This window comes from Falco rusticolus, chromosome 2 (assembly GCF_015220075.1).
Source record: "Falco rusticolus isolate bFalRus1 chromosome 2, bFalRus1.pri, whole genome shotgun sequence".
NCBI classification, from domain to species: Eukaryota; Metazoa; Chordata; class Aves; order Falconiformes; family Falconidae; genus Falco; species Falco rusticolus.
In genome coordinates this window covers 14,942,947-14,969,676 of record NC_051188.1, presented here as the reverse complement: position 1 = coordinate 14,969,676, position 26,730 = coordinate 14,942,947, and the positions used below count along the sequence as shown (strand labels likewise).

Here is a 26,730-nt window from a genome sequence, read left to right as displayed (position 1 = left end):
AAAAACAGCAGAAATTTCCCTAGTTAATCAGTGACAGCATAAAGGGAAATAATATCCTTTGTGGATTAACCAGCTTCAGTTCATGCAGGATTTGTGGCATGTCTGCATGGATCGATGAGGAAGGTGCTGGTACAGGGGTAGCAGCACTGCCGGTATCTGTGTGCCTTTTCTGACCTCTGGCTGTGCTAAGACTTCTTACTCACAGCATGCAGGTCTTTATCTCCAACGGGTCAGAAGAGGCATGGAGGAACACAGCAAGGAGGAAGGGAAACGGGGAATCACTGTGGGGGGCGTATGGTGCAGTTCCTGTCTGGACTTCTTTTTCATTGAAACTTGAGTAGGAGATGGGAGGGATGATGCATGTCCAGGTGTCACCCCAAAGACAGCAAGCATGCATGTGTACAGGGAGGGGCAGGAGCTTGGGAGCACTGCTGCTGTTGGAGATGTATGCTTCTGATTGCTTCATGTTCATGAGTTCCCAATTTCATGAGTTTTGAACTTCTACATCAGGTTATAGGTATTGCGTGTTGTGGATAAAGCACAGTAGGATTGATAAAAACTCCATCCATGGATTATTTTCAAACCACATATTCTTTAGTAAAAATGTCAGGAACCTTACCATCTTCTTTTGCTTTTGCTTTAGACATGGGATTTGAGGTTGGAAGGTAGAAATCTTGCTGGTACCTGCTTTCATCCCTCTGGTGGTCTTCAGGCATTTAGTCTGGCTGCTGCTCATGTGGCAGGAGTGGTAGCAAATGTAGGAGAGGCCAAGAGGTTTGTTTGAAACAAAGCATCCAGCCTGACCCAGTAGTCTGGGCTCCTCCTGTGGTGTGTGAGAGGCAGGCCCCTCCAGGGGGTAGTTCATCAGATCTCTTTCAGGACTGGGTGAATCATGCTGGTAACTAAAATTTTGTGGAAGGGTTGCTGATGAATAGCAAATCTGTATTGCACAACACGCAGACGCACTGGCGCTGACTTTGGTGGGATTTGTGTCCGTATGCCTGTGGAAAATACTATCCTCAGTCTTCAGTATCCCTCAATGTATATTTTGTACTGTGTTTTACTGTTTGTGTTGTAGTGTATCTCAATGATTGATAATTTAAATTTGGAAGAAAAGATGATGTATTTCAGGAACAGACTTTAGAAATGAAAAATAAGTGTTATACATTGAAAATTGGGTATTTCTTTGATTAATGCTGAATTCTGACATGTTTCTGACCTTTGGCTACCGATCTACAAAACATTTAGATTGACTATTTTTTTTTTTGAGGAGAGAATTAAGAGATACTTTTCATGTTAATCATCTAATCATCTGCACTGCATTAGCGAACAGAAGCAGGAAGAGGAAGATGGGATATAAGTAGACCCAAATGGCTTTATCTTTTAGCAAAAGTAATTTTTTTTCTAATCTTAAATTCAAATTTGAGCCAAGCAGCTAGAGGTTAATCTTTAATTTTCATGAAAAGTTTTACTTACAGTTAGCAAAAATATTAAATCTGATTATTTTTTAAATAAATCATAATGGTAGAGATTGCATAAGCATCACAAAAGATTTTACAGAATTTCAGTTCCTCCTTGCTGATTTTCCAGTTGGCTGTCGTGAATAAAGTATCATTGTTAGTGGTGATGTACCTTTGTCTCAAAATAGAACTTCCTACAATTAAAGGTGTTTACTAACATTCTGTGATGTCAGATCATGTTCTTCCCACTTGAGTTACATGCATGGCTTGTTGATATCACCTTTAATTGATTTAATGCTTCTGCAGTTTGCATGCAGGCTAATGCAAACTGAACTTGAGAATGTATTTCAGTTGTAACCACAATTTTACGCTGCAGTTATTTAGAATTTTAAAACATTAATTGCATGAAATTTGCATAAAGTTTACATAGAAAACAGGAACATTTTCTGTTTAGGAATAAATGAAAATCTTCATTTTCAGTATCTTGGTGACCTGAAGGTTCATGCAGAATTATTTCCCTCCATTCATAAATTATTTTCATGTGTACAGGTTTTTGTTTCAAGTGGCTAGTGACTGTCCCTGGAATTTAAGGAAGAATCCTGCCCACTAGTAATCATAGCGTAGCATGCTGTTTTCTCCTCAAGACTGAAAGACACCAAAGATACGTTTCATTTAGAGACATGAGGACTGTTTTGGAGAGTCAGAATTGCATGAAAGATGCAGCAGCAAAGTGTCTTTTCTGTGTGAGAGGCAATTTCTAATTTCTTTATCTGGGAATAATTCTTTTAAATGTATCAGTGTTATACTGGGAGAGGGGGAATGTTGCCCCAGATACGAATTGCCAGCCAGACAGCCCCTGGGCAGTGTCACAGTATAGCTGGCTGCTTTTTGTTGTAAGAAATACGGAACAAGATTTGGAGGGCTGAATGCCACCTGAATATTGTAGTGCATCCTTCTTTGCAAGCTCACAGGCAGACTCAGCAGCAGGCTGCTGCTTCTTGGCTCGTAAGGGGTGTGGGGTGGCTCTTCTGGTGTGCAGTGCAGAGCTGGGATCCTGCCTTTGTATCTGCTGGGGTTGTACTGCCCTGCTATGTGATGATAGCAAACGGTCAAGTTCATTGTAACTTTATCAGCATAATATCCCTTCTGTTTGTAGTAGGTGAGCATATCTTCCTGTGATGCTCATTTGACATGTTTGCATGTTGCTATACTTAGAGCAATGAACAAACGAATCATTAGTGGAATGTGTTCACTGATACCAGTGGGTATCACTGTCTTGGCTGAAGTCAGTGATTGACAAGATCACCTTACCGCTTGCTCTGCTTAGTAACCCCTGAGCTCAAGACAGACACAAGGTGGAAGGAAACAAGAAAGCATCTATTCCTGCTATCTATACCTGAAAGTATCAGTTCTGAGAATGTAAGAGGCAGTGCATACCAAATTATGACTGCTAAATACCTTACAAAAAAAGGTAAGGTGGTAAAAACGATGTAACTGGAAGGAACGTTTCAAAGAAACGTAGAAGGTTAGGGATGTGCAAAACTGACTTTTTTGCCACCTGTGTCCAGTCATCAATTGACATCCTCTTAAAAACTCAAGGTAATTCCCAGAGAACAGCAAAGCCAGCTGAAGCTGCTGTATGTTCTTGTGCCCTGGAACTGGATGTCGCAGAGTGGGGGAGAGGGACCATGAAACTGTTTTCATTACACTCTTTGTATGCAGCATCTACAGAAACAGTATATTGATCAGACTGACTTTTATATCCCAGGGATTATTTCTGCATGACAGCATGACTCTCTTCCTCACACTTCACTTATTGCTGCTCCGGAGAGTAAGCAGTATAACATTTACAAGAGGATCATGGGGGAAAAAAACAACTTGCTAAGTTAAAACTCTGTGAGTGCATGGGTTTTTTTTCGTTTGTTCCCTGCCTTTGTTCTGGGATGTCATCATGCAGACTTGGCAAAACAGAGCAATTTCATTTGTTCAGTAGAGAATATATGTGAATTCTGTGTTCCCATTTTCCCAAGTCCTATGTAAAATTGAAAGCTGAGTAAGTCTGGAATTTCTGTTCACATGAAACATTACTGTTCCTGTATCTGTTTTCATGATTAAAATATTAAAATTTCAAATTTTTCTTTTGCCAAATAAGTCTTGACCACACTGTTCTCAGAAATATTTTCTATTTACGTTTTGATCCAAAGTGTTTCAGTATGTTTGAAGTAAGAATGTTTAACTTTGTCTGTTGAAACCACCCTAAATCATACATAAGTCAATTTAATGTTAACTGCTTTTGTTTCCCCCCACTGGCTGGCTGTATAGAAGGCAGTTTCAGCTCTCTGCTGAACCCTGTTTCAAGTAATGCATATGTGGTGTAACTCCCTTGGCAGGCAGCAGCATTCAGAGTGTATCTGCATGTTCCTGTCTGATTGATGTTGTTCTCTTGGGAGACCAGCCCAGGCAAGGCGGTTGTGACCAAAACTACAACTCTGTCTCCTGTCTTTAGGAAAATCTAGTTAGTTGTCTGTGGAGCGGATGCAAAATCTTATCAAAATCGTACATTTCAAATGAGTTACAAATCAACCATGTGAATGCTTTCTTCTCCACAATAAGGTTTTTTTATCCAAGTAACAGAACATCCCCTTCTCTCCTCATGTATTTGGTTAAAATCTGGTTAAGTGAAGTTAGAAGTTAGATGAGGAAGAAAAATTCCTGCTGAATGGTTTTGCTTTTCAGAACCTGTATTTGCCACTGGATGAATGAAGAGGCTACTTTGATTCTTATTTCTCCTGGTTTAGTTTATTTTTCATGAAGAGGCTACTTTGATTCTTATTTCTCCTGGTTTAGTTTATTTTTCCAGCAGAGAACTTTCCTTCCGTCCTCCAAACCTGATGTTCTCTGGGTCTTAACTCTGCTAGTAAATGTGATTTCACACTAAAAAAATGCCTTATGGTATTATTCTGCTTTGATTCTATATAACTAAGACTTAATTACATTAAGTTCTTCTCTAAAGTATGTTGCAAAACCAGTATACTTTAATAATAATTAGGACTAAGTAAGAACTGATTTTGGTTGGTATTTACCATTGCACGGCAAAGTCAGTGCTCCAAAATCTGTGTTTATGTGTCTTGTTGAGTAAATACCCCTTAGGAAGATTTCTCATCTCTTTATTTCACCATAGTGAATTATTTAGCAGTAAGGTGCGTTTGTGGGGTGTCAAAGACCAAGTTGCAAGACCTGTTTCAGCTCAGGCAGAAGTCTCAATCCACAGTTGCTACCTCCCAGAAAAATGTCAGCAAGTTGGAACAGTTATTTTGTCTGTTTCTTGGGTTTCTTTTTGAAGATAAAGGTCTCATAGTTTTCCACTGTGAAAGTGAACCTCTTGATTTTCATTTAAATGTAACATTGGTCTTTGTCAAGTAGTTGTAAGAGCCTCTCTGTTATTCTATTATTATTACCTAACTGGACAGCTACAAGAAGTAATGGTATCGTCAAATACAGTAGCTCAGGGATTTCATCTGTTCTGTGGGATCAAAGGCAGCATGATGTTCAGTGGATGCCAGAGTTTTCTACTTTCGAGTGGTGGTGTGAGGCAGAAGGTTCTTTAAATTTTACAAATGTCACAGGAAAATATCCTGCAATTATGAAGTAAATGTTAAAGGTCTCATTTTATGTCTTTGATCTATCAAATATGGTCTCTCTTTTACATTGTGCCGTGTATTGGAATTGTTATTACATCTCAGGTCTGAGACCGGTGAATGATCTTTTCTTGCTGGAATTGCCCATGTGTCTTGCCACCAATTCTGTTTTCACTAAGTGTCCCTGAGGTCAGGGTATAAAGTACTTTTATTTGTGCATAGCAGGGAACAATAAACGCCATCATTATTTCTTTAGCCTTATGAAGTAATTATTTTTCAATAACAGTTAAAACAGTTATTAGAAGTAACCCAAATTAATTGCTTTTTTTACACTGTTGTCCCTTTTATGTAAGCACACATTGAAATGCTAAGCATTTTTGCAGTGACTGTTCTTTATCCTGAAGTTATATTGTGCTGATTTTTAGTGGAGTTTTTATTTTATTTTATTTGGTGTAGAATACATATTTCTTCAACCTACTTTGCAGCCGATAGTGGGTAGCATCTACAGAAATAGCACTGCTCCCTCCTTGTTTTCACAGAATTCAGTTTCATGTTTTTAAACTGTTTTTAGTTTTCTTCTGGGTAACACCACTCGGCTTTTCTTTTTGTTGAATACCACTTTGTTTTTTAAGCACTTCTAATGTAAATCATATTACCTTGCTTCTTCCATTTAATTAGCAATATATCACATTTACATAATGAAAATTACTTCTTAACATAAATGCAGGAAGAGTATAGATAGGCACATTTCATTATTTTCCCACAAGCAGAAGTTTTCATTTTGTAGGAATACCTCATTAGACAAACATCTGTATTAGCTGAGGGACACATTTCATTGTGTCACAGGGTATAATGAATTAACAAATGGATAAACATGTTAAGGTCCTTAACTAGTCAAATGTGACTGCTAGAATAATCATACCCATTACCTTTTTGGAATTGTGTTTTTATATATTATTGCTTGTCTGGTTTATGGGAAACACAGTTATCTCTAGGTTAATTGTTGTCTTTAGTATAGTTATACCATCTTCTAGGTTTTGGTTTTTTTTGCATAGAACAGAGAACTTTTTGTCCGTTCTTCCTCAGGTGCTGAGCAGAACATGTATGTGCTGCTTCTTCAGAGGGGGCTTCTTTCACCAAACCCTAGCCACTCATCTAATTCCAACAGGTTCTCCTATTACTATTTCCTTTTCAGACACTTAAAGGACCTGTAGTGCTTTTTCCTGTACTCTGAGTAGTCTTGAGGTTGTTGGTTGTCATTTTCCCAACTGGATATTTACATGGATTTTATTTCATATCAGTCCCTTTTATCCACAGTTCCATCCACTCATAACTTACCATATTAGTCTAGTTTTTCTTCAGTCACATGGGACATTTGTATTCAGCATCGAGTATCCATGATGCTGAAGTCCATATTTTTCTCCCATCCTGATTTTATTGGCAATTTTCTTTAGTTCAGAGGCTTCACCCGTGACAGGTCAAGATCAGGGAGAGACATCTGAAAAGATAAAATATTTTTTAAAAAGAATATTATCTGAATAATATTTCAGCATGAGGAACTGAATTTAGGGACTATACTTAGATGCTGTTTGATGAGATCTTAGGATTGTTATATTTCATGTCTACAGTTCTCGGAAAAAATCAGACACAATTATCGTCAATGGTAGTGATGAGTGGATTACATTGCTTTCAGCTAAATTTGATGTTAATAGTTAGATTTCAAGTAATAAATAGAGACTGAATAGACCTCCTGAGGGTAACAGAATTACCCAGTTTTTGGTTACAATCCAGAAGCTGACAAATACGATTAAAGCACAGTTTATTGCTATGTTGGAGTGTTAGTTCAGTGCTGGCTGGAGAGCATGCTGGTCTGCCATATCCCTGTTACAGGCTCAGTGGTTTGTGTCATTTCATGGAGAAACCATGCAGGTGTATTTCCCCTCATTCTATTAGCCATATTAGTTTTTTCTTTTTTAATTTTCTTCTACTCTCTTCTATCTTTACTTGCATTGCATTTGGAAATATTGGGGTGATTTTAGTTGCCACATTGTCTCCTGTCTAGAATTCATGCTTCGTGACCTAATAGTTTTTTATTGTTGTATCTGTGCTACAGAGGATAAGAATTATTCTACTGAGGATCAAATTTTTGTGCGTGTTCTTCTTAAAAGATGCTCAGTAGTCTTAAGTTTAGGACAAGCATGATTAGCTAAAATTAATAGAAGTTTGCAAAAATAAAGTCAAAGTATCGTATTCAGACTTCTTACCTTTGGCAGCATTCCTCTGACCAAGCAGAAGCAGCATCTAGCTGAGATACTGTCTTGTTAAGGCATTTTACATTACTTTTATCATGCTTTCTCTAATCCTCTCCAGCTTTTGTATTGCCGAAGTTTTTTGTGTTTCTCTGTCCTTTCTGGTGGTACCGTACCCCATTGCCTGGAACTACAACTGTATATAAACTGTGCTAAAGGTAATGGTGAAAACTGTCTGACTCATGCCAGAAGTAATTCATGCCACTAGGAGAACAGGGAAAAGGAAAAAAAAGTCGACCTTGTGGGTGTGAGCTGAATTCTGATTTAGTGTTTCACCACGTGCTTGAATCTCCCCATGCAGTTCCTGGGTTAGTGTATTACAATTGGATTTATACCCATTCAGTGGCTGCGATGGGCTCTTTGTACTGTGTGATACATGTTTGTTTTCTCTCCTTTTATAACCATATATATAATATATGCATGCACTGATACATGTTCCCTTTTTTCCCTTTTTTGAAAACAGATGGCATTGCTGGTACCCCCAAAGGGCATTGCAACTTCTGAGCTAAGGTACTACTGCCAGGATACCCTTCCGAAACTGGAAAACACAGAGAGGGACAGGGAGAAGATAGAATCATGTCTCTGTCCCACAGGTACATAAAAAGGGTGGCCGAGGTAGCCAGCCTTTTGAGATGCAGAGCAAGGGTTATTTTGCACCTTGTGTATACAGAATTGTTTTATCTGAGTTAGTTTTTGAAACGTGATGTTAGCCACTGCATGGCAGTTTCTTTCTTTTAAATGCCAGTTGACATCATTTAATGTCATTTAATGGATGGCTTGAGCATGTTCAGGGGGAGTTGGGATGTCCTAGCATCACAACTTTTAAATACAAGCCTACAGAAGGTCTGAAGCAGAAAGTCTTCTCAGTTCCCCAAGCACCCCTTGTTATTGTAGTAATATGGCAAAGTGACATGCTTTTAGCATTCGGCAAGCGATTGCAAACATAAACCAAGTGGTTAAGTCAGAATATGGTATTTTCAAACAAGGCCCCACAGAGCTAAAGACACAGATATTTACTGCTTGAGCTTAAATCTGTTGTCTGGAAAGAAGAGAATACCCTTGGGTTTTTGTGTTGACCAGGAATAAAGTTGGGAAGGGAAAAGCTAGAGTCCTAGCAAGCGTTGTCGCAGATGTGCCTTGTTTCGCAAGCCTGAAATCTGCTATATGTCCTCTTTTCAGCCTATACTGGCTAATACTTTTGTACTTTGTTGCAGTTGTCAAACACAAGATGTTATTTGTAAAACTCCCCAGGTTATTATGGCTAGGAAAAGATAGTGCTCTGTAAAGCACACCTACTGCTGGTAGATCATGGCATTAATAAGAGAGTAGTTAAATGGAAAATAAATGTCTGTTGAAGTGATTGACAATTGAAACCTAAGAGATGTGGCTTGTGAAATTTTTTAAGAGAAATGTACCAAACATGGGACTGTAGTACTGAAGATGCAATCCAGCAGAATGCCATAGAATCTGTTTTGACAAAAGCAACAGCAGCTTTATGATGCAGATGTTAAAATGGAGAGTGCCACAGCTGCCCCTCTGGTTGGCTTGATTTCTGTATTCTGCTTAATCACAGAAGCCGGACAGAGATGTTTTTGTCTGGGGAGGCAAAACTCCATGTCTGGGAAGGGTGTAGGCAGTGTTACAGAAGCTGCTGCCTCTTCTGAGGCGGTCTCTGAGTATGGGGGCTCCCTTCAAACAAAATAGTGATTGATTGCTGAGCAGGGAAGCATGAAAGGATTGATGTTAGTAGTTTAAAAATGAGAGGACTACCAGGCACTTGTGAAAACAAACTAATAGCCGTCAGGTGTCATTACACATGCTCAAATTGCAGCTCTGTAGAACCTTCTTTTGCTTTCAAATTCGTCTGTACACAAAAGGTGTAGGAAGTAGTAGAAGTAATAGGAAAATGTAAATTATCTAAGCCTACCCTTAAGATTGACTTGCCAGTTCAAAAAGCACTTGAGCTTGTGATTGAGTCTTAATGCTTGTAATGGAACTAAAGTGTATTCTTAAGTTAAAATGACAAAGCTTCTTTTATGAACTTAGACTTTCACTACAGAAGAGCATATGGAAAGAACCCATTCTGATATTTTACTATTCTTATGCTCCTACAAAAATATTTTTTCTAGTTTCATTTGTGTGGTATTTTCATTGTAAAGAGATTAAATAAAAAGTTTTAAATATATTAAAATAGCTGTTTTAATTTTCCTAGTGTAGATTTGACATCACATTCCTGAATCCTGAAGATTCGCTGATACTTATTTTTCTTTTATGGTTTATTACATTGGGAAGCAATAAATCAAGTTTTCTGTAGTATCTGTTTGAATATTAATGAGTCATTTAATCGAGTTGATAATATGAGTTAGAAATTTTGCAAGACAAAAATGTAAGTTCTGGTATTTAACATTAGTGAATAGTATTCTTATGATATGTTAGAAGGATGGATGGGTATCGTACATATAGTAAACTAATCTGTTCTGTATGTGAATTTTATAAACCATGTTGTAAGGCTTTAAAGCACTTGTCAGTTTTACAAATTTAAAAGAGGATAAAAACATGTGTTAATTTGGATAAATAGAGATTGAAAGATGATTTGGCATAGATGGGTGGTAGGACTTACCTGCTAGGAGGTTCTATTGATTGTAAGGTATTAGAATGAGAATTACTTTGAAGTTACATCTCAAGATATATAGTACACTCACAAGCTGTGAGGTTACATTAAGGATTTCTATACTGTGAACTGATCTAATTTTGATTTTGGAGGTTTCTGAACTGGCTAGAGGGCATTATTTGTTTTTCTGCAATAGGTGAAGTTTTTCAACTCAGGGCAAATGGATACTCTTGGCATCCTTATCCTAGGGAATTTAGTGAGACAGATATTACCTATGCTTTCTTTATTAAAAAATGTACATTTCAGTATGACTAAAATTCTTTTTTAGAAGGCATTATATCACTCAACACAATAATTAGAAATTAAACAATGAGTTATATGCTGTGTGAAAGTATTTTTCCATGTTTGGCATTTGTTTAAAGTCTGCAATATTTACTGCATATTGCACAGAAACGGAGGCAGCTTTCAATTAAAATAGGTCCTACTTCTCATTTACAAGGCTGATTCTGATGCCTTTACTGATGTTGGGAAGACCCAGACCCAACATATGCCCAGTGTAATACTTGGGCAAGTTTACTTGTTCCCTAGTTGAGACATCAGGTACAGGACTTCTAAATTAGCTTCTTAGAAAGCATCAGAAATACAGTTGACATTACAGGGACTTTGGGTTTGGAAGAGGCAGAGACCCCACAGACTTCTGAGGTCAGTGTCCTCATTGGCCAGTACCTGGGAGAGGCCAGTCCACCTGAGAGTGGAGTCAAGGCATGAATGTCATGGTCAGTGTGTGAAACTTGACAGATCTGCAACAGTTGCCAAATAACTTGACTATGAACAAAGGTGACAGAGAGTGGGGTGTATCTGGAAATGTTAATTGTATCATTTGTTGAACTGCTGAAAGATGTTGAAGTGATACATTGAGGAGTCCAAAAAAAATTCTTAGAAGAGTGACAATATTCAGACTGAAAATAACAGTTATAGTGGTTTCAGTGGTAATACAGTAGTAATTAGCAGAGCTAAATTGTTATAAAACCAGTCATGGGTGCCTTCAAAGAGCAATTCTCTGCTTTGAACTTTCATCATCACTGGACATCCCATTTGTCATCATTTTCTTTAAAAAAAAAAGCTTGCAGGGTGTTGTATATAATATACTTAACAATTGATTGTCATGGTTTGCCCCCAGCTGGTGACTAAGCCCCACGCAGCTGCTCGCTCACTCTGCCCCCCGTTGGGAGGTGGGAGAAAACCAGAAGAGTAAAAGTGAGAAAACTCATGGGTTGAGATAAAGGCGGTTTAAGGGGTAAAGCAAAAGCCACACACACAAGCAAAGCAAAACAAGGAATTCATTCACCACTTCCCATCGTCAGGCAGGTGTTCAGTTGTAGAGGAATGAAGCAGGTTAATTAACATTGATTATATACAGCTGTGGGCTGGCTTCAGGGGCGGCGGGTTGGCCGATGTAGGTAAGGTGCAGCTGTGGCTGGTTCTGTTAAGGGGCTGAGAGCCAATGAAGGGAGAGCAGCCCAGGAAGAGAGAGGAAGAAGCAGAGACAACACATGCCCTGACTGAGGAGAGATGAGAAGAAGGCAGCAGAGGGACTAGCATGAAGAGTATGTTGGTATGAGATGGTAAAAGACCTTGTTGCGGCTGGCTAGTTTGGAGAGTGCTGTGACATTTGGTTATCTTGAGGAAAGGGCTCCCTTATGCACAATGGTTATTTGGGAAGACAAATGCTGTCACTCTGAACATCCCCCCTTCTTCTGTCTTTCCCCAGTTTTTTTGCTGAGTATGATGTCTTGGGTATAGGATATCGCTTTGGTCAGTTGAGGTCAGTTGTCCCAGCTGTGTCCCCTCCCAACTTCTTGTGCACCCCGAGGCCACTTGCTTTTGGGGTGGTCTGAGAAGCAGCAAAGGCCTTGGCTCTGTGCAAGCCCTGCTCAGCAGTAACGAAAACATCCCTGTGTTATCAGCACTGTTTCCAGCACAAATCCAAAACACAGCCCTGTAGCAGCTACTGTGAAGAAAATTAACTCTATCCCAACCAAAACCAACATATTGCTATAACTAGCTAGACTGCTGGAGTCACCCTAAAGGTCCCTTCGTAATCAGTATAGAGAAATAGTCATCTTTGGTGCACAGTTTAAATCAACCTGAATGTAAAACACTAAGGTATCTAAAAGTGCAAAGTGGGTGAGCTGTACCCTTGGGGGTTCTGGTTCTGTCAGTTACACTGTGAGCATGTGGTCTAGTTCATGTGCCCCTTTCCACGTTGTACTTACTATGTAATTGTTATTTAGATAATTGTATAGAAATGCAGAGCACAGCATCTCGGTGGTGGTGTAACAGTCATATACATTAGTTGTGTTTAAATTATTTTTTCAGGCAAATTAAATGGAGTATCTGGACTTCTGTGAATTTATTCCTGCTTCTGGTTAGAAAGGCTCTGTAATGCATTTTCACGTGGGTATTGAAATGTCAAAGGGTCATGTAGAACACCCAGCTAGGGAGCCCATTAGAGTTAGAAGCTCTTCTACCTTGAAACAAGCTTGAACATCTCAAGTATGTTCAACAAGTAGAACAAGACCTATGAGAAGCTCAGCCCTGCCATTTTTTACTCCATTGTGCCAATTAAAATGTGACATACAGAGCAACGCCTGTTCCAAAATAAATCTTTTACAGACTTTTTTTTTCTATACCTTTGCATTTGCTGACTAGTTTAGTCTTTTCTCTTTTTTAATACTATTGATTGTAATAAGATCCCCTTACTATCTTTTTTTAAATTAAACGTCAGTGAAAACTGATGCCAGTAGTACATTAACTGCGTTGGGATTCTTAGATCCACTATTTTTGTTTTGCCATTATGCTACCTTCTTGAATTATAACCATTTCCCTTTCCATTTATTGACAAGGTTCTCATTATCACGACTCAGGCATTTTGATCTGAAACATGTAAAATTAATTTCCTGTTGCTCTTCAACTGTTCCGTAAACAAAACAGTGGATAGATGATTGAAATTAATTTATGAAATGTGATCAATAAAAAGTAAGCTGCATTTCAGTCAGATAGAAGCTCGAAAGAACAATTATAAGACTGTCTCTTAAAATGAAATTTCGTGTTGGTAGAGTTGATTCAAAACATGTTATAAAAAGAATAGGAAAAATATTACGGTCATTTTTTCCAAGGCTAAGAGAACCTTTCAGTTTCTAAAGGCAATCTTTCCTTTCCCATTTCAGTTTTTAATAGATCTATCAAATAGGGGTGATATTTCATGACAGGTGAATGGTAGATGTACTAACCCTGTTTTAGGAGAAGTATACAAATTTTTAGAAAAAAACTTGAAGGAAATAATAATGAGACAAAACGAAATAAAATGCATTGCAGGCTAGTACAAGACTAATTGTATATGAGTAGGAAGGACAATAGAGTTAATTTACCAGAACTCAATAAAGCATTTGATATCATATAGGAAGTGAAGTTGGAAAATACTCTTCTAACTGAAGAAACGGATTTAGTGGAGGGTAATAGAGTGTTGAGTTCTGGTTTCCAAGTCTTTACATTTTACAGTTTTTCTTGATGTAACTCCTTGCCTAGTCCAAAGGAATAGTTATTCCTTTCCTCTTTGAAGCATTACCTATCTTAAAACTTTTTTGTAGAGTGGAAGTCTTCCCAGATTGAGGATAAATGATCCAGTTCCTTCAGTCTTTTCTCAAGAGCTCTTTTCTTGACTTCTGAGAATTTATTACCACGTGCTTGCTGGTGATGATTGGGTTCCTATTCAATCATTTTGCAAAAGAAGTTGTTTCTCAGAAATAGTTCCTGATTCTTATGTTTCTGTGCTTCCAAAATATGCTTATTTATTCATTTTTTTTAGGTGGAAAAGGAGGCTTCCTTTATAATGGTAAATGAAACAGCTTCTGGAAACATTCCAGGGTACTGAAATGCAGTTGTCTATACTATTAAGTTGTTCACAGTCACCAAATCATTGAACAAACGTGGGCTGAAAGGGATCCGTCTAGGTCATTTAGACCAAACCCCTGCTCAGAGAAGGTCCAACTAGATCATATTGCTCATGGCATTGTTCAGCTGAATTTGAACGGTTTCAGTCTCCAGCAGTGGAGATTCCACAAATTCTCCGGCCTGTCTGTGCCACAGGGAGGAATTGTTTCTTTATACCAAATCTAAATTTCCCGTGTTGCAACTTCTGCCAGTTGCATCTTGTCCTTTCACTGTGCACTTCTGAGATGAGTCTGGCTCAATTATCTTTACATCCTTCCAGCAGGTCTTTGTAGAAAGCAGTAGTATCAGCACCTCGGCTTTCTCTTCTTCAATCTGACTAAGCCCAGTTTCTGCAATCTCTGCTTTCATTTCTTGTGCTCCAGCACCCTTGAGCACTTGCTAGACTCATCTCACTATGCCCATGCTTTTTTTTTTTTTTTTTTTTTTTTGGCCAGAACTGGACACAGTACTCCAGTGTGGCCAACAGAATCTCACCAGTGCCCAATAAAGGGTAAGTATTTCCCTTGACCAGCTGGTAGCAATCCTGCTGATGCAACATTGTAGATGGTTGATTGCTTTTGCTACAAGGGCACATTGCTGAGTCCTTTTCACCTTGAGGATCTTCAGATCCTTCTGGAAACCTGCTTTCTATCCAGTTGTCCTCCAGCTGGTTGCATTGGGTTAATTCATCCCAGACATAAGGCTCTTCAGTTGCCTTTGTTGAAGTTTGTGATGTTCCATTTGGCCTGTTTCTCTAGTCTTTCCTCTGAATAGCAGCCCTACCTGCTAGTGTATCAGACACTCCCACCATCTTGTTAGGGGTGTTCTCTGTATCATCATCCATGTCATACACTAAACACTACTAGCATTAGTATCTTTCCTGGAGGGATACAGTGGTAACCAGCTGCAGTTGGACTTTGTAGTGCTTATTACCACCCTTTGAGCCCAAACATCCTGGCAATTTTCTGCTCATGTTGTCATGTCCTTCTCCAAACCATATCCTGCCAATTTGTCTATCCCACTGTGGGATCATATTGAAGGCCTTGCTGAAATCGAGGGAAGTGGCAGCCATTGCTTGACCGCAGTGCAATGAGCCCATCATCTTGTTTGTCACAGAAGGCAATCAGTTTGGTCAGGTATGATTTGCCATTTAGTAAATCGATGCCGACTATTCCCAGTCGCCTTGTTATCCTTCATATACTGGAAATGTCTCCTGGGAGAATTTGCCACATAGCTTTCCTGAGGAACTGAGACAGGGGTGATTCACCTACAGCTCTGCATATCCTACCTCTGGGGAAGCCCTGCTTTGAAAATGGATGTGGCATTTGCCTTTTCTAGTCATCGAGAATCAGGAACCTTTCCTGATTGTCAAAACCTTTCAGAGATAGTAGGAGGCGACCTTGCAATGGTATTGATGAGCTCCCTCAGCAACTTTGGATGTGTCTGATGTGATCCATTTAACTTAAGTATATCCAATTGGCCCAACTTAATCTTATTGTAATGTTGTTAATGCTTTGCTCCCCTAAATTCTGGTAATTGGCTCAGGGATCTGAGGGGCATGATGACAAACCTTCCCAGTAAAGACCAAGGCAAAGAAAACACCCAGTACCTCAGACTTATTCATGCCTCTAGGTTCACTGACAGTGGTCAGTCTGGACTTTGTTCATCCATGCTGGCATTCATGCTTGTTTGACTTTTGGTACATCGCAAAGGACTGTTCTCAACATTTTGAGCAGGGTGCCCTGCAAATCAACAAGTTCTCCTTGACTTATATTCCCTCCTACAGGATACTGCCAAACAAATCTCTGAACAAGCCCGTGTTTGCTCTCCTGAAGTCCCAGGCTGTAAGTCTGCTTGCCTTGGTCTTGCTGCCTTCTTTCCGGGTTTTGGACAGCACAACCTCACAGTCCCTGCAATGCAGACAAGGCTGTGGTTGACTTTCGTATCTTTAACCAGTTATTTGTTTGTGACTAATGAATTGGAAAGTTCCCTGACATGCTTTTTGCCTAAGTCATCTGCAGTCTCCCAAACAATTCCCTTCACAGTTTGGGAGTTAAGAGTGTTGCTGGAACTGTTCCCAGTTGTTGGTTTTCATGCAGCCACTCTGTTTCAGCTGTGAGAGGGTTTACTGGAACTGAGCACAGTGGTCATAATTGTGGACTGCTAGATGCCAACTGGCATTAGTGACCTGAAACATTCATTTTTACTAGAGCAGATGTAGCTGAGGATTAGTCTTACAAGCCTGCCGTGCAAACAGTTGACTAAAATTGTCAAATACGCTGTACCAGCTAGTGCCAATGAAAAGAACACATTTCTTGGTTCTGCAAAAGCAAACTTTCCTTAGCTCTAAAACTGGGATAGATAACAGAACAAATGATAGAGAAATTTAAGTGTGTGTGTGTGTTCCCCCAAGCACTCAGCCAGTTCTGACGTGGGAAAGTTGTAAATAGAGAATTTGTTGCTGGTAAGAGACAAGTGGTCTGTCTGGTCCACCCATAACTCTGTTGCTATACTGGTTTTCCTTGCTCCAAAAGTTCTCCATTTGACTTAAGTTCGCTCCATGCTGATTCTAGAAGGAAAGCATGAAGGAGTAGCTGATATTCTTTTATGCTGTCTAAACCGGTCTATGCATGCTTCCAAAGCCCTGCATCTAAAACATGACCTGGAAGCTTCCTGGGTCACAGCGTCCTTCCCCTACCTACATCTTCCCCACACCCCTCCTGTCCATTTGGTTTTATAGGACAGAAACTCTCATATGCAGGTTGGGAGGAAGCCATAGTAATCACAATGTAACCATTGGAAAAATAATCTCTGACAATACGCTGAAAGGGAATGTATTTATAGTTGTACAATAGAAGTGTAAATGTGTTCTTGAATCCTAATAAAGTCAAAACATGTCATGGTAACAAAAAAGAGAAATTGGCCTGAGGAACACTTATGAATTTATTATATGACAGTATTTCATTGAAAAGTTATTCACAGTGTTCTAGGCAGAATTTATGTTGGTGTTTTTCTTTTTTTCTTTTTTACTGTTGCAGTATTTCCCGTGGATGTTTTACTTCCCTGAACTCCTCTGTACAGTACTTCTTAAACAGTACCCTTCTATATGGTGGTACTTCTCTGTACATTTATTGAAACTACTTAAGAAGTTTTTGCATTTGTAGTGCTGAAGTTCAAACCTGTCTATTGATGTGGTTCTGCAGTTACGGGCATCTTGTTCTGGATGGAGGTATCCTACTCCACTGTGGCTTGTACTGCCCTGGAGCTCGTAAGCCAGGACAGATCGCTCTTGCAGAATGACCGTGTTGGAACCAGTAGGCATTGCTGAAGAGACATAGTAGCTGGATGCTGCATGATACGTATTTACTGGCTCGTTTTTTCTCCAATGCTGGAGTCAGTAATTTCTTGTGTATCCCAAAGTGCTGGAACATTGTAGGACTCCTATGGACTCAGTAACTTCAGTTGCTCATCAGCTCTAGGTTGGCTTTGGGCAGTGCAAGTTACGTGTCTGTGCAGTACACTCCCGCTGTGCGTATTGTCACAGCTTTTTCATTCAAGGTCAAGGTGCATGTGAGGTTCATAAATGTTCCTTTGTGCTGTGCAAAAGTTTCTTACGGGAATATTTGCTTGTTAGACACAGATTATCTTTTTACTGTTGTGGGTGGGACGGACATTCGCCTTGTTAAACACAGGTAAACCAAAAAATGTCCTGTAAGTGGACTTCAAGACAAGTCACAGCTGAAGTCTGCAAACAATAACAGGCAGCTTGTCAGTCTAAAGGTCCATTGATCCTGGAGGACAGAAAAACTTTCTAGATGAATAACGATGAGTTGAAAACCCCCTCACATTCTGTCACTGCTTTTACCTCCAACGTGAGAAGCCACCTAATATCCTCTTTCAAACCCTGTAGAAGAGATTTTCAAATAACTTTATGAAATACTTTGATTCCATTTAAAAAGTTTTCTTTAATTTCAAACTTCAGATTTCAAAAGTAGGTTTTTTAGTTTACAGTTTTCATAGGCATTTGTGGTTGACTATCTTAGGATTCTGGTTTCAGCAGATAAATAAAAAGAAGTTCAATCAGAAAGTTGTTAGAGATTCATCTTTTCATTTAGATTCTGTTAATGAGGCTGAATTTGAATGAGTATGTGCAATGTTTCATGGTAATCTAAGGACAAGCACCACTGCAATGAAGTGTGCAAATGAGGCAATGAGAAAGCTGAGAATCTCTTCCTCCTCCAGTAAATTCACACCTGAAAAGTGAAGGCAGGTTTTTTGAATGTTCCCCAAAACCATTCTCTGAGGATTACATAGCACCACTGAGATTCCATCTGAATATGAGGAAGAAGCTTTTTACCTTGAGGGTGACAGAGCCCTGGAACAGGCTGCCCAGAGAGGCTGTGGGGTCTCCTCCTCTGGAGACATTCAAAACCCATGTAGATGCAACTCTGTGTAGTCTGATCTGGGTGAAGCTGCTTTAGCAGGGCATTGGACTAGATGATCTCCAGAGGTCCCTTCCAACCCTGACCATTCTGTGATTATGTGGTGACAGAATACAAGAATTGATACTTCTATATAACCAATTCAAATCTACTCTATGCTATCAAATATGTGGGAAAGTTCCTTGCCTAGCTAGAAGTGTCATACTTCATGGAACTTCAAGAATCTAACTTCAGAATTACTAGTAGCCTCTTGCTCTGTTTTCATAAGAAATTACTTGGCATTCTCATTTTAATTCTTCAGCTACTATCAACATATATGCACTTAATGTTTTTGGCTGTCTACAAAATTAGGCATTTTATGTGCACGGTATAGAGGGCTTACTGTTCTGACAGAGAACCTCTGCATGGGTACGTATACACAGTCCTTCACACGTGGATTTGGGCCTGAACTTGCTCTTAGCTTTGCTATGATTTGCCATTGCTATGGTGCATCATTTGGGTTGTGAGCTAAGCTGGAAGGCAGATGGCTCAGACTGAACTTTTGGGCTAGCTGTGGGTACTCAGCTTTGCAGTTGGAGTTTCATGGCAGGCCAGCTTAGAATGTCAGCAGAACAAATGCTCACCTGCAGGTAAAGATTATAAAAATGCCAGAGTGTCATTTTTGATGTCCATTAATGTATCTGCCTAGTAACTTCAATGTGGCTGTTTATGCTACATAAGGAAAAAGGAGAATCTCCAGTGATTACAGGTGTATGGTCTATTCTGCTGTTAACCTTAGCTATAATTAAGGCACTGAACTGTCACCTGGAAATAATATACTGATTACAATCTTTTTTCCCCCACCAAAACATTCCTTTCCTTGCCATTTTGTATTGATTTCACATTTAAGAACATTTTCAAAGCCTTTGTTTCTTCTTACTGCTCTATTTTTTCGCTCAGCGCTTACCTTCACAAACAGGTGAAAGATTGAAAATTGCCTACATAGAAGGATTCAAAAGACCCAAAGGATACTGATATAGCCATTAGTTATGATGAAATTGCTGTGCTGTCCTTTTTGGGTGACTTCCTCGCTTTGTTTAATTTTCTAGAAAATATCGTAACATGCCACTTAACAATTGTAGTCTTAGAGATATCATTGTTGGCTGAAGTTTCAGTTTCTTTCAATTGTTTTAATTTTCCATTCTTCAAACTCCCTCCTATTTACAGATTCTACAAGTTTCAGTTATGCATTGGTGCAGACCCCTTTTGTTAGGTTACAACTATCTTCTAATTGTAAAATTATATTTACAGTTTTACATTGTAGTCAGCATGTCCAGAAAAAAACAGATAGCTGATTTTTTTCTAATAGGTGTAAATATGAATTGATTAAAAAGGAATTAAGGAAGACTGGGAAAATAACTGCTGCTGCTTCTTGTAGAAAGGACCTTTTTTGTTCTAAGAATACTATACATCTGTAATGGATGTGAGACCTCAGGCTTTTTTGTCTCCCTCTTCTTCTCTTAAATCTATCAATAACTGCACAGCATTCTTTCCTCCTCTTTGTTTTGTTTCATTGCTTGTCCATGGAAATATATGGGGGGAAAAATAATCTTGTCATTTAGCTAGCCATGTTTCCTGGGATATGCAAGGTTTATTATTTGTTTTGGAAACACAGGAGCTTTATTAAGGTTATTCTTGGGTATCTGCTCTCTCCACATTTTTCTTGCAGGACCCAGTGTGCCTTTTTCAACTTTCTGTGAATACCCAGGAGTTTCACAAAACACCTGCAAACAGAATCAGTAGGTACGAAGAGTTGAAATGAGATTTATGTTTTTTCTCCCTCATAATCCTGTTGATCACAAAGGTACTGTTTTTTTCTTACGTGTCTGGACAGGGTCTCACAAAAAGGGTTTCTGATCAATGATTAGTGTGCTTAGGCTATGTCTGTACGAATAAATGAATAAGTGCCAGGGAATGTTCCTGGGCAGCAGAACTCAGCCATCTGTACAACTAAATTGTTAACATGGTCCCTGGTATGTTTTTGGGCTAAGCCAACTAGCGCTCCCAAATATTCCCACGCATCGCTTGGGAGTTAACCCAGGGCGTAGAAAATTTCCATTAGGTAGTCTGAATGCTGCCACCCTGTTTTGGTAACTAACAGTGTTTTAGTAAAGGGTCATGGGCTATTCAGCACCAGTTCACTTCAGTGGCCCCAGCACACTTCACTTTTTCGCACAGGTACGGTCTTAGAGCTTTTCCCAGTTCCCAGATGGACATCCCTCTGGTATCCTAGCTTCACATCAGAACAAGACCCAAGAATTCATGATTTTCTTCAGATTTCCCTCCTGCGTCTTGAGGCTTCCAAAGGAAGAAAATGAGTTTGCTGGCTGGAAGGCAACTATAGCATGCTCCAGACAGGTCCTCCGTCTGGACAGAGACAGGACCAAGACAACAAAGCACACAGTAGAAAGTACCTGCCATTCTGTTTCTCTATAGCCTTACATGATGTGTCCCATTCTAAGCATAAAACAATTATTTCAACTCTTTTCCAGCAGTAAAAGGGAGGATTCTGTATTTTCTTGGGAAATTACTTGCGTTGCAGATGCTTGAAGCCTATCATTCTTTTCATAACCCAGAGTGCCAGAGGCAGCTTATTAGCCTTCCCCGTGATCCAGCAGGTCAGCGCACCTGGTGTATGGGATCAAGAAGTGTGAATGAACAAAACAGTGTAGCAAGTGGAAAGCAGGAGAAATGAATGAGCTCCATCCTCTCTATCTGGGATCCCATCTGTGAACATGTATTTCTTAATTATAGGGTTAAAGTCAAGTGCACACCTCTACCGAAAATGTAATATGTGATTTTTTTTTTCTACATTTGCACAGACTGGATTGTTTTACGTAGTGCAGCAAAGCAGAATACATTAGTTTTTTAAGACTTGTAATTTTGATCATTACTGAGTGAAATCCCAGCCTCATTAAAATAAGCAGTAAAACTTATTGTCTTTGATGGAGAAAGAGCTTTATCCCCATTGGGTTTTTGGTGGCTTTTTTGTTTGTTTGTTTATTTGTTTGTTTTATCATTGTTCTCATACAGTGTGGTAACTACAGTAAGTTGGCTGCTTGTTTTAATCGTGTTTCATCTTCTAAACAGATAGTATTACTTCATCTTATCACAGGACTTTTCAGACCCTTTTTGACCATTAAAGGCCCAGACCAGTTCCCACACAAGTCAGTAACACTTGGATCAGATCCAAAGAGATGTTTGCCTTTATGTAGCTTATGCTGACATGGTACAAATGCAGCTGCCTGGGGAATTTTCACAGCGTTATTTGACCTTTTGCAAGAGCTGAGATTGAATATCAGAAATGTTTTTAAGAGGGCATTGGTTCTAATGTAAACCTCTGGGATACACACTTTAAATCTAATTTCTGGTATGACTTCAACAAAAATTCTCTGTATTATTTTTGATAGAGGGGCACAGCTTGAAAAACTAGTATGGTTCAGGTTCCAGAGGCAATGTTGTTATAGTCAGAATGCTTTAAGGATGTTGGCAAGATAAGGTTTGTGGATAAAGGCGACAACTTTCCTGGACCAATTAGTGTAGACCTGAGTCAGAACATGAAGTCTTAATCTTCTCAGATGACTTTAGCATCATGTAGGTATCTACATCCCAAATAGGCATGCTTAGCTCATTTTGTAATCGGTGGAGATAAACAGGCATTTCTAATGTGTAGTTCAATTTAGATGTTTACTTGGGGCAATGAATCATGCTATGGGAGGGCTTATTTCTGTCCATCAACAGTGTCGGAGATTTGGGGTGCCTATCTCAGTTGCAGATGTCTGCATTGTGAACATCTATATTTAGTCAAATCAATCCCATCTGATTGTGTCACACATAATAGATATGATTAGACATTATCTAATTTTCCAAGTCAGTTCTGGTGTCAACATGACTATACTCCATTAAAAGCCATCAGATTATTTTCTACTGTGCTGAATGATTAATGTTTAATATTTTTTTTTTTAAGAAAACTAAACCAGACTGACATAACAGTATGTTTCTTGCTAGTGGATTTCTTGTGCAGCTTAAGTCAGAAAGATCTAGTGTGGTAATGTAGACTGTACATAACAGGAGAGAGCATGCTTGACAAAAGAGCTCCCTCCAGATCTTGTTAGTAGAAGAAACATGAGTGAGTCACAGTCCTGAGTCCTTTCAGGGAGTATTTGGAAATGCCTGGGGCATTCTGCTCAGGTGTGTTGAAATCTTCTGTGTAACAATATGAGAACTAAAGGGTAATTTGGTCCTTTTAGGCAAAGCTGCTGGCATCCAAACAGTCCTTCAAAAATTCTGTAACTGTTCAAAGGAAAGTGATTAAAGATTAGTTTGCTAGATTCTATTAAGAACATTTAACAATTAAAATCAAAAGAAGAGGTGGTAAGGAACTTTGAGTTTGAATTAAAAAATAAAGCATTAATTTAGAAATGAAACTTATAAAGTTGTAGACTTAATCATACCAAGCTCTGCTAAAACTGTGACTTGAATTTGTTGACATATCTATTTAGATATTTGTCCCAAGTTATGGCCCAGTGACTGGACTTCAGCGTTGGGAACAATTTCAGTACTTGTTCCTTAGACACCAGTTTTCACATCCCAATTTCTGCACACCCTGTTAATACACAAATGCATACACATCCCTCCCTTGCTCTTGTTGGCTATCTAAAAGTGAAAAGGTTCAAGTGTAGGTGTTAAATGAATGAAATGGAATCCATTGGTGAACAGAAATTTCCTATGACCTGAAATGTGTGTATATGGTAGATTTAGGAAGGAGGCTATAATGCCCTTTAATGGTAAGCTAGACATTTAGAGAAGTTTAAGCAGAGAGATACTTGTGGGGTTGCATGGTGTTGTACTGATAGGTGCTCACACATGAATGTATCTATACAACCAGTTCTTAATCTTTGAAGTTAGAGAGTACTAAGGATACCTGTAAGATAATAAAAGTATGTAATTAAAGGAAATTTTGGGTCCATATGTCTCCCCTTCTTGACTCATCCTGGGGCATTGTAGGGCCCAGGTAGATGGAGTCTGGAGGAGGTCTCAGCGAGGCAGGTCATTCCAGCAGGAGTGGTCATGCACTATTTGAATTTTGTCCCTTTATGAACTGAGTCACAAATAGAGCTGCTTACTTTGGAAATTGAGATGATGTAACACTCTAATGAGGAAACATTCCATGAAACTTACCAAAATGAAACCTACAGAGAGGCAAGGTAATTAATGAACATATGAGACCTGCATTTTCGTACATGCTTGCTCATAGCCAATGGATCAAGGTGACAGGGCATATATAGAGAACCAAGTGACAGCTGTGATAGTTAAGGCTGAAGGCTGCTTTTGATTGCCATGTCATCTTTGAAAAAAAATTATCATGACAGTTGGTACTCATAAAGGTAAGATCAGGATTCTTCTAAGTTCTTGTGAGGCTTCCTGGGTCTCTGTGGAGCAGCCAGCAAAATAAGAGTTAGGAGGCTTTAGATGCTATGTCAGTAAATAATCATAAGGGCAAAACCTTTCTCATAAAATGAGTGAAATTTATTTAGTTTTGCATAGTTTTTTCAAATAACTTCTGTCACATCATTGACTTCAGCACATGTGAAATGGAAGTGAGTTTTTATTCTGGTGTAGTGTCAAAAGGGGTTTCAGTGTACACAGTCATAAGCAGATGTGAGTACCTCATGCAAAGAGCTGTGGCTGTCCATCACGAAAGCAATTTCAGAAGCTTAGGATATGGAACACAAAAAGTGATGTTTCACAAAACACAGGACATTTATTAGCTCTTTACCAAGGACAAGATTTAGGACATACTACTTTAATCCTAAGCAAAACAGGTGATTTGGGAACATTATTTAGCTTTGGATAGTGTTCAACAAAAAACCCACCATAGACATATCAATGCCTACTGCCTCAGATATGTGAGAGGTTGCATTTTACTCCAAATTTATTTTTTGTGTTTATTATTCAGTCTTTAATAGGTTTTGGTTTGCGAAGCCTGAAGAAAAGCATACTGTTGCTCAGGGAGCTGGTTACACGATGCTATTGTTTCCAGAAGCAAAAGCAGACAGAAGTTGATTGTTGTATCTCGGGGCCACTATTACCAAGTATGAGATGCTAACACAAGACTTATGTTTCCTTTTAAGGCACAAAAATGACAATTTGGCAACTAGCTTGTGACCTTGAAGGTAGGATTAAAATGTGTCCTTTTGACACTGAGCAAAGCACTTAAGACTTTTAAACTCTGCACTGATGGGCCTGCAGAGAATCCCAAGTTAATATTCAAGTTTTGCTCCGTGCCTGCAGTGACTGGAACTTGTCATTTCCTCGCTAATGAACTTAAGGACAAAAAAAGAAGATCCCCTAGAAAATAAGCAGCTCCAATCTGTTAAGTTCCTTTCGTCCTGTCCCAAATGTGTTGACATCAATGGGAATATTTTCCTTTGTTGTCTGCAGGTTTTGGATTTGAGTTTCTGCTGTTTTGAGGAAAGCAGAATCAGCTTTAATTGTAATTTTTTGAGATAAATAGAATCAGCTAACAGATATAAAGACAAATAGATTATGAATGTCCAGGTAAGTTCCAAGTTCCAGGAAGTGACATCTGCAAGTTTCTTTCTTGCAGTTTGCTTACTTTCCCACCCTCCACCGCAGAAAGACTAACTCAGCTGGGAGGTCAGCTTGCAAGTTTTCAACGTTTTTGTGGAAGTGATAATGGGTGTAAGAAGCTTTTCCTGGGTACAAGATAATGTGAATTTTGGCAATCTAAGAAAACATGTTCTGACTATTGCCTTATACATTATTGATGTTGCCCATGATTTCATGTGAAAATAATAACCAAAATGCTTTACCACCTGCTGTTTCTTTGACTTTTTTCATGCTGCATACAGAGACCCTAAATGGTAGCAGTACAGCTGTGAGTAGAACTTCTGTAATCCTGTTATGCCATAGAGGGACTGAATCTTCAACCAGGAGCTGTATATTCATTCCTTTCTCACAGTCCATTTATCCTGAAGGATTCTTACATGCAAGCTTCTGCAGCATGGCTATTGGGGAGTGGCATTTCAAAGATGTGTATCATTGGATCCGTAAATCTTTCACTATCCTGGAGAAGCGCATTTAGACCTCCTCGCTAGTTTCTGTGCTTCTGGGAATGGAGAATACAAAAGATGGCTTTATTTTCTTTTGTATCTCTATAGCTCTTTGGTGATATAGCACGAGAATTCACTGGTCTCTGAATATGCAGATGTGATGAGTTTGGACGGGTACTTTCACTGGCATTGAAATCCAATGAAAAGTTTTGTAGGGCACAAGAATTCTTTGAGGAAAATAGAGTTTGAGCAGAGCAGACCAGCATGGTTTTCTTTCTTTTTTTTTCTTTCTTTGTGGAAAAATGTTGATTTAATGATGCAAAAGGAGAAGGGGGACATACAGCCAGAAAGTGCCCAACAGTACACTATCCTGGCGTATGTATGATCCACATTCAAGCAGTCTATGACACCCACGGATTTTAGTTTTGCGAAGAAACATACCTCTTGCAAAGGTCATATACTGCTTCAGGAAACTGAGTCTGTATTCTTGAGTAATTTCCTGACCTGAGGTCCTGGTTGTTAACTTTTCCTTGAATTTTCTCATGCTCTCTCCTGTTTAAGGAACATTTTTCCCCTTTGGATTAACTGACTGCCATGTTGTCATTTTTTAAGTGCCTTAGATAATCCAGGTGCCAGCATGAGAAGTATGTTTATGAGTCAAATTTCTTACATTATTTTTCTTCTTGTCAGCGGGGCTTCCTGATATAGCTGTGGAATGATAACACAACCCTTCTAGGTCGTTCAACCAATTTTTTTTTTGAGGGCGCGTCCAGCAAGTCCTACTCAGGAGACTCTCTCAGACTTCATTCAGGTTTTTTTTTCTTTAAGAAAAAGTTCTCCAGTGAAGACTGATATTGTTGACAATGTTTCAATTATATAGTTTGATATTTAATACTGTTTTATTATGATTATTTATTTCCAATTTTAGCTAATTTAAAAATATTTTCCCCTTCCCTGCCTTATTTTAATGTTTGCTTGTCTTTTTTTGTTAATTGAAATGGGTCAAAAACTTGAAAAGTTATACTTTAGAGGCAGCAAAAGTGAAAGGAGATCTGTCTCTGTCTTGGGATTGTTTTTCTTCTCTAACTTGTAATAAGTTTAGCATCCTTTCAACAATTTCATTATTGCTATTGTAAAGCTGTCATCATTGCTGTAGTAATTA

At 38.9% G+C, this 26,730-nt stretch overlaps 1 protein-coding gene across 1 annotated transcript in view; it reads left to right on the top strand.

Moving 5' to 3' along the window:
* The window catches only part of TRPC6 (transient receptor potential cation channel subfamily C member 6), a 99,403-nt gene that overhangs the window by 10,567 nt on the left and 62,106 nt on the right, over positions 1–26,730 (top strand). The window lies entirely within an intron of this gene.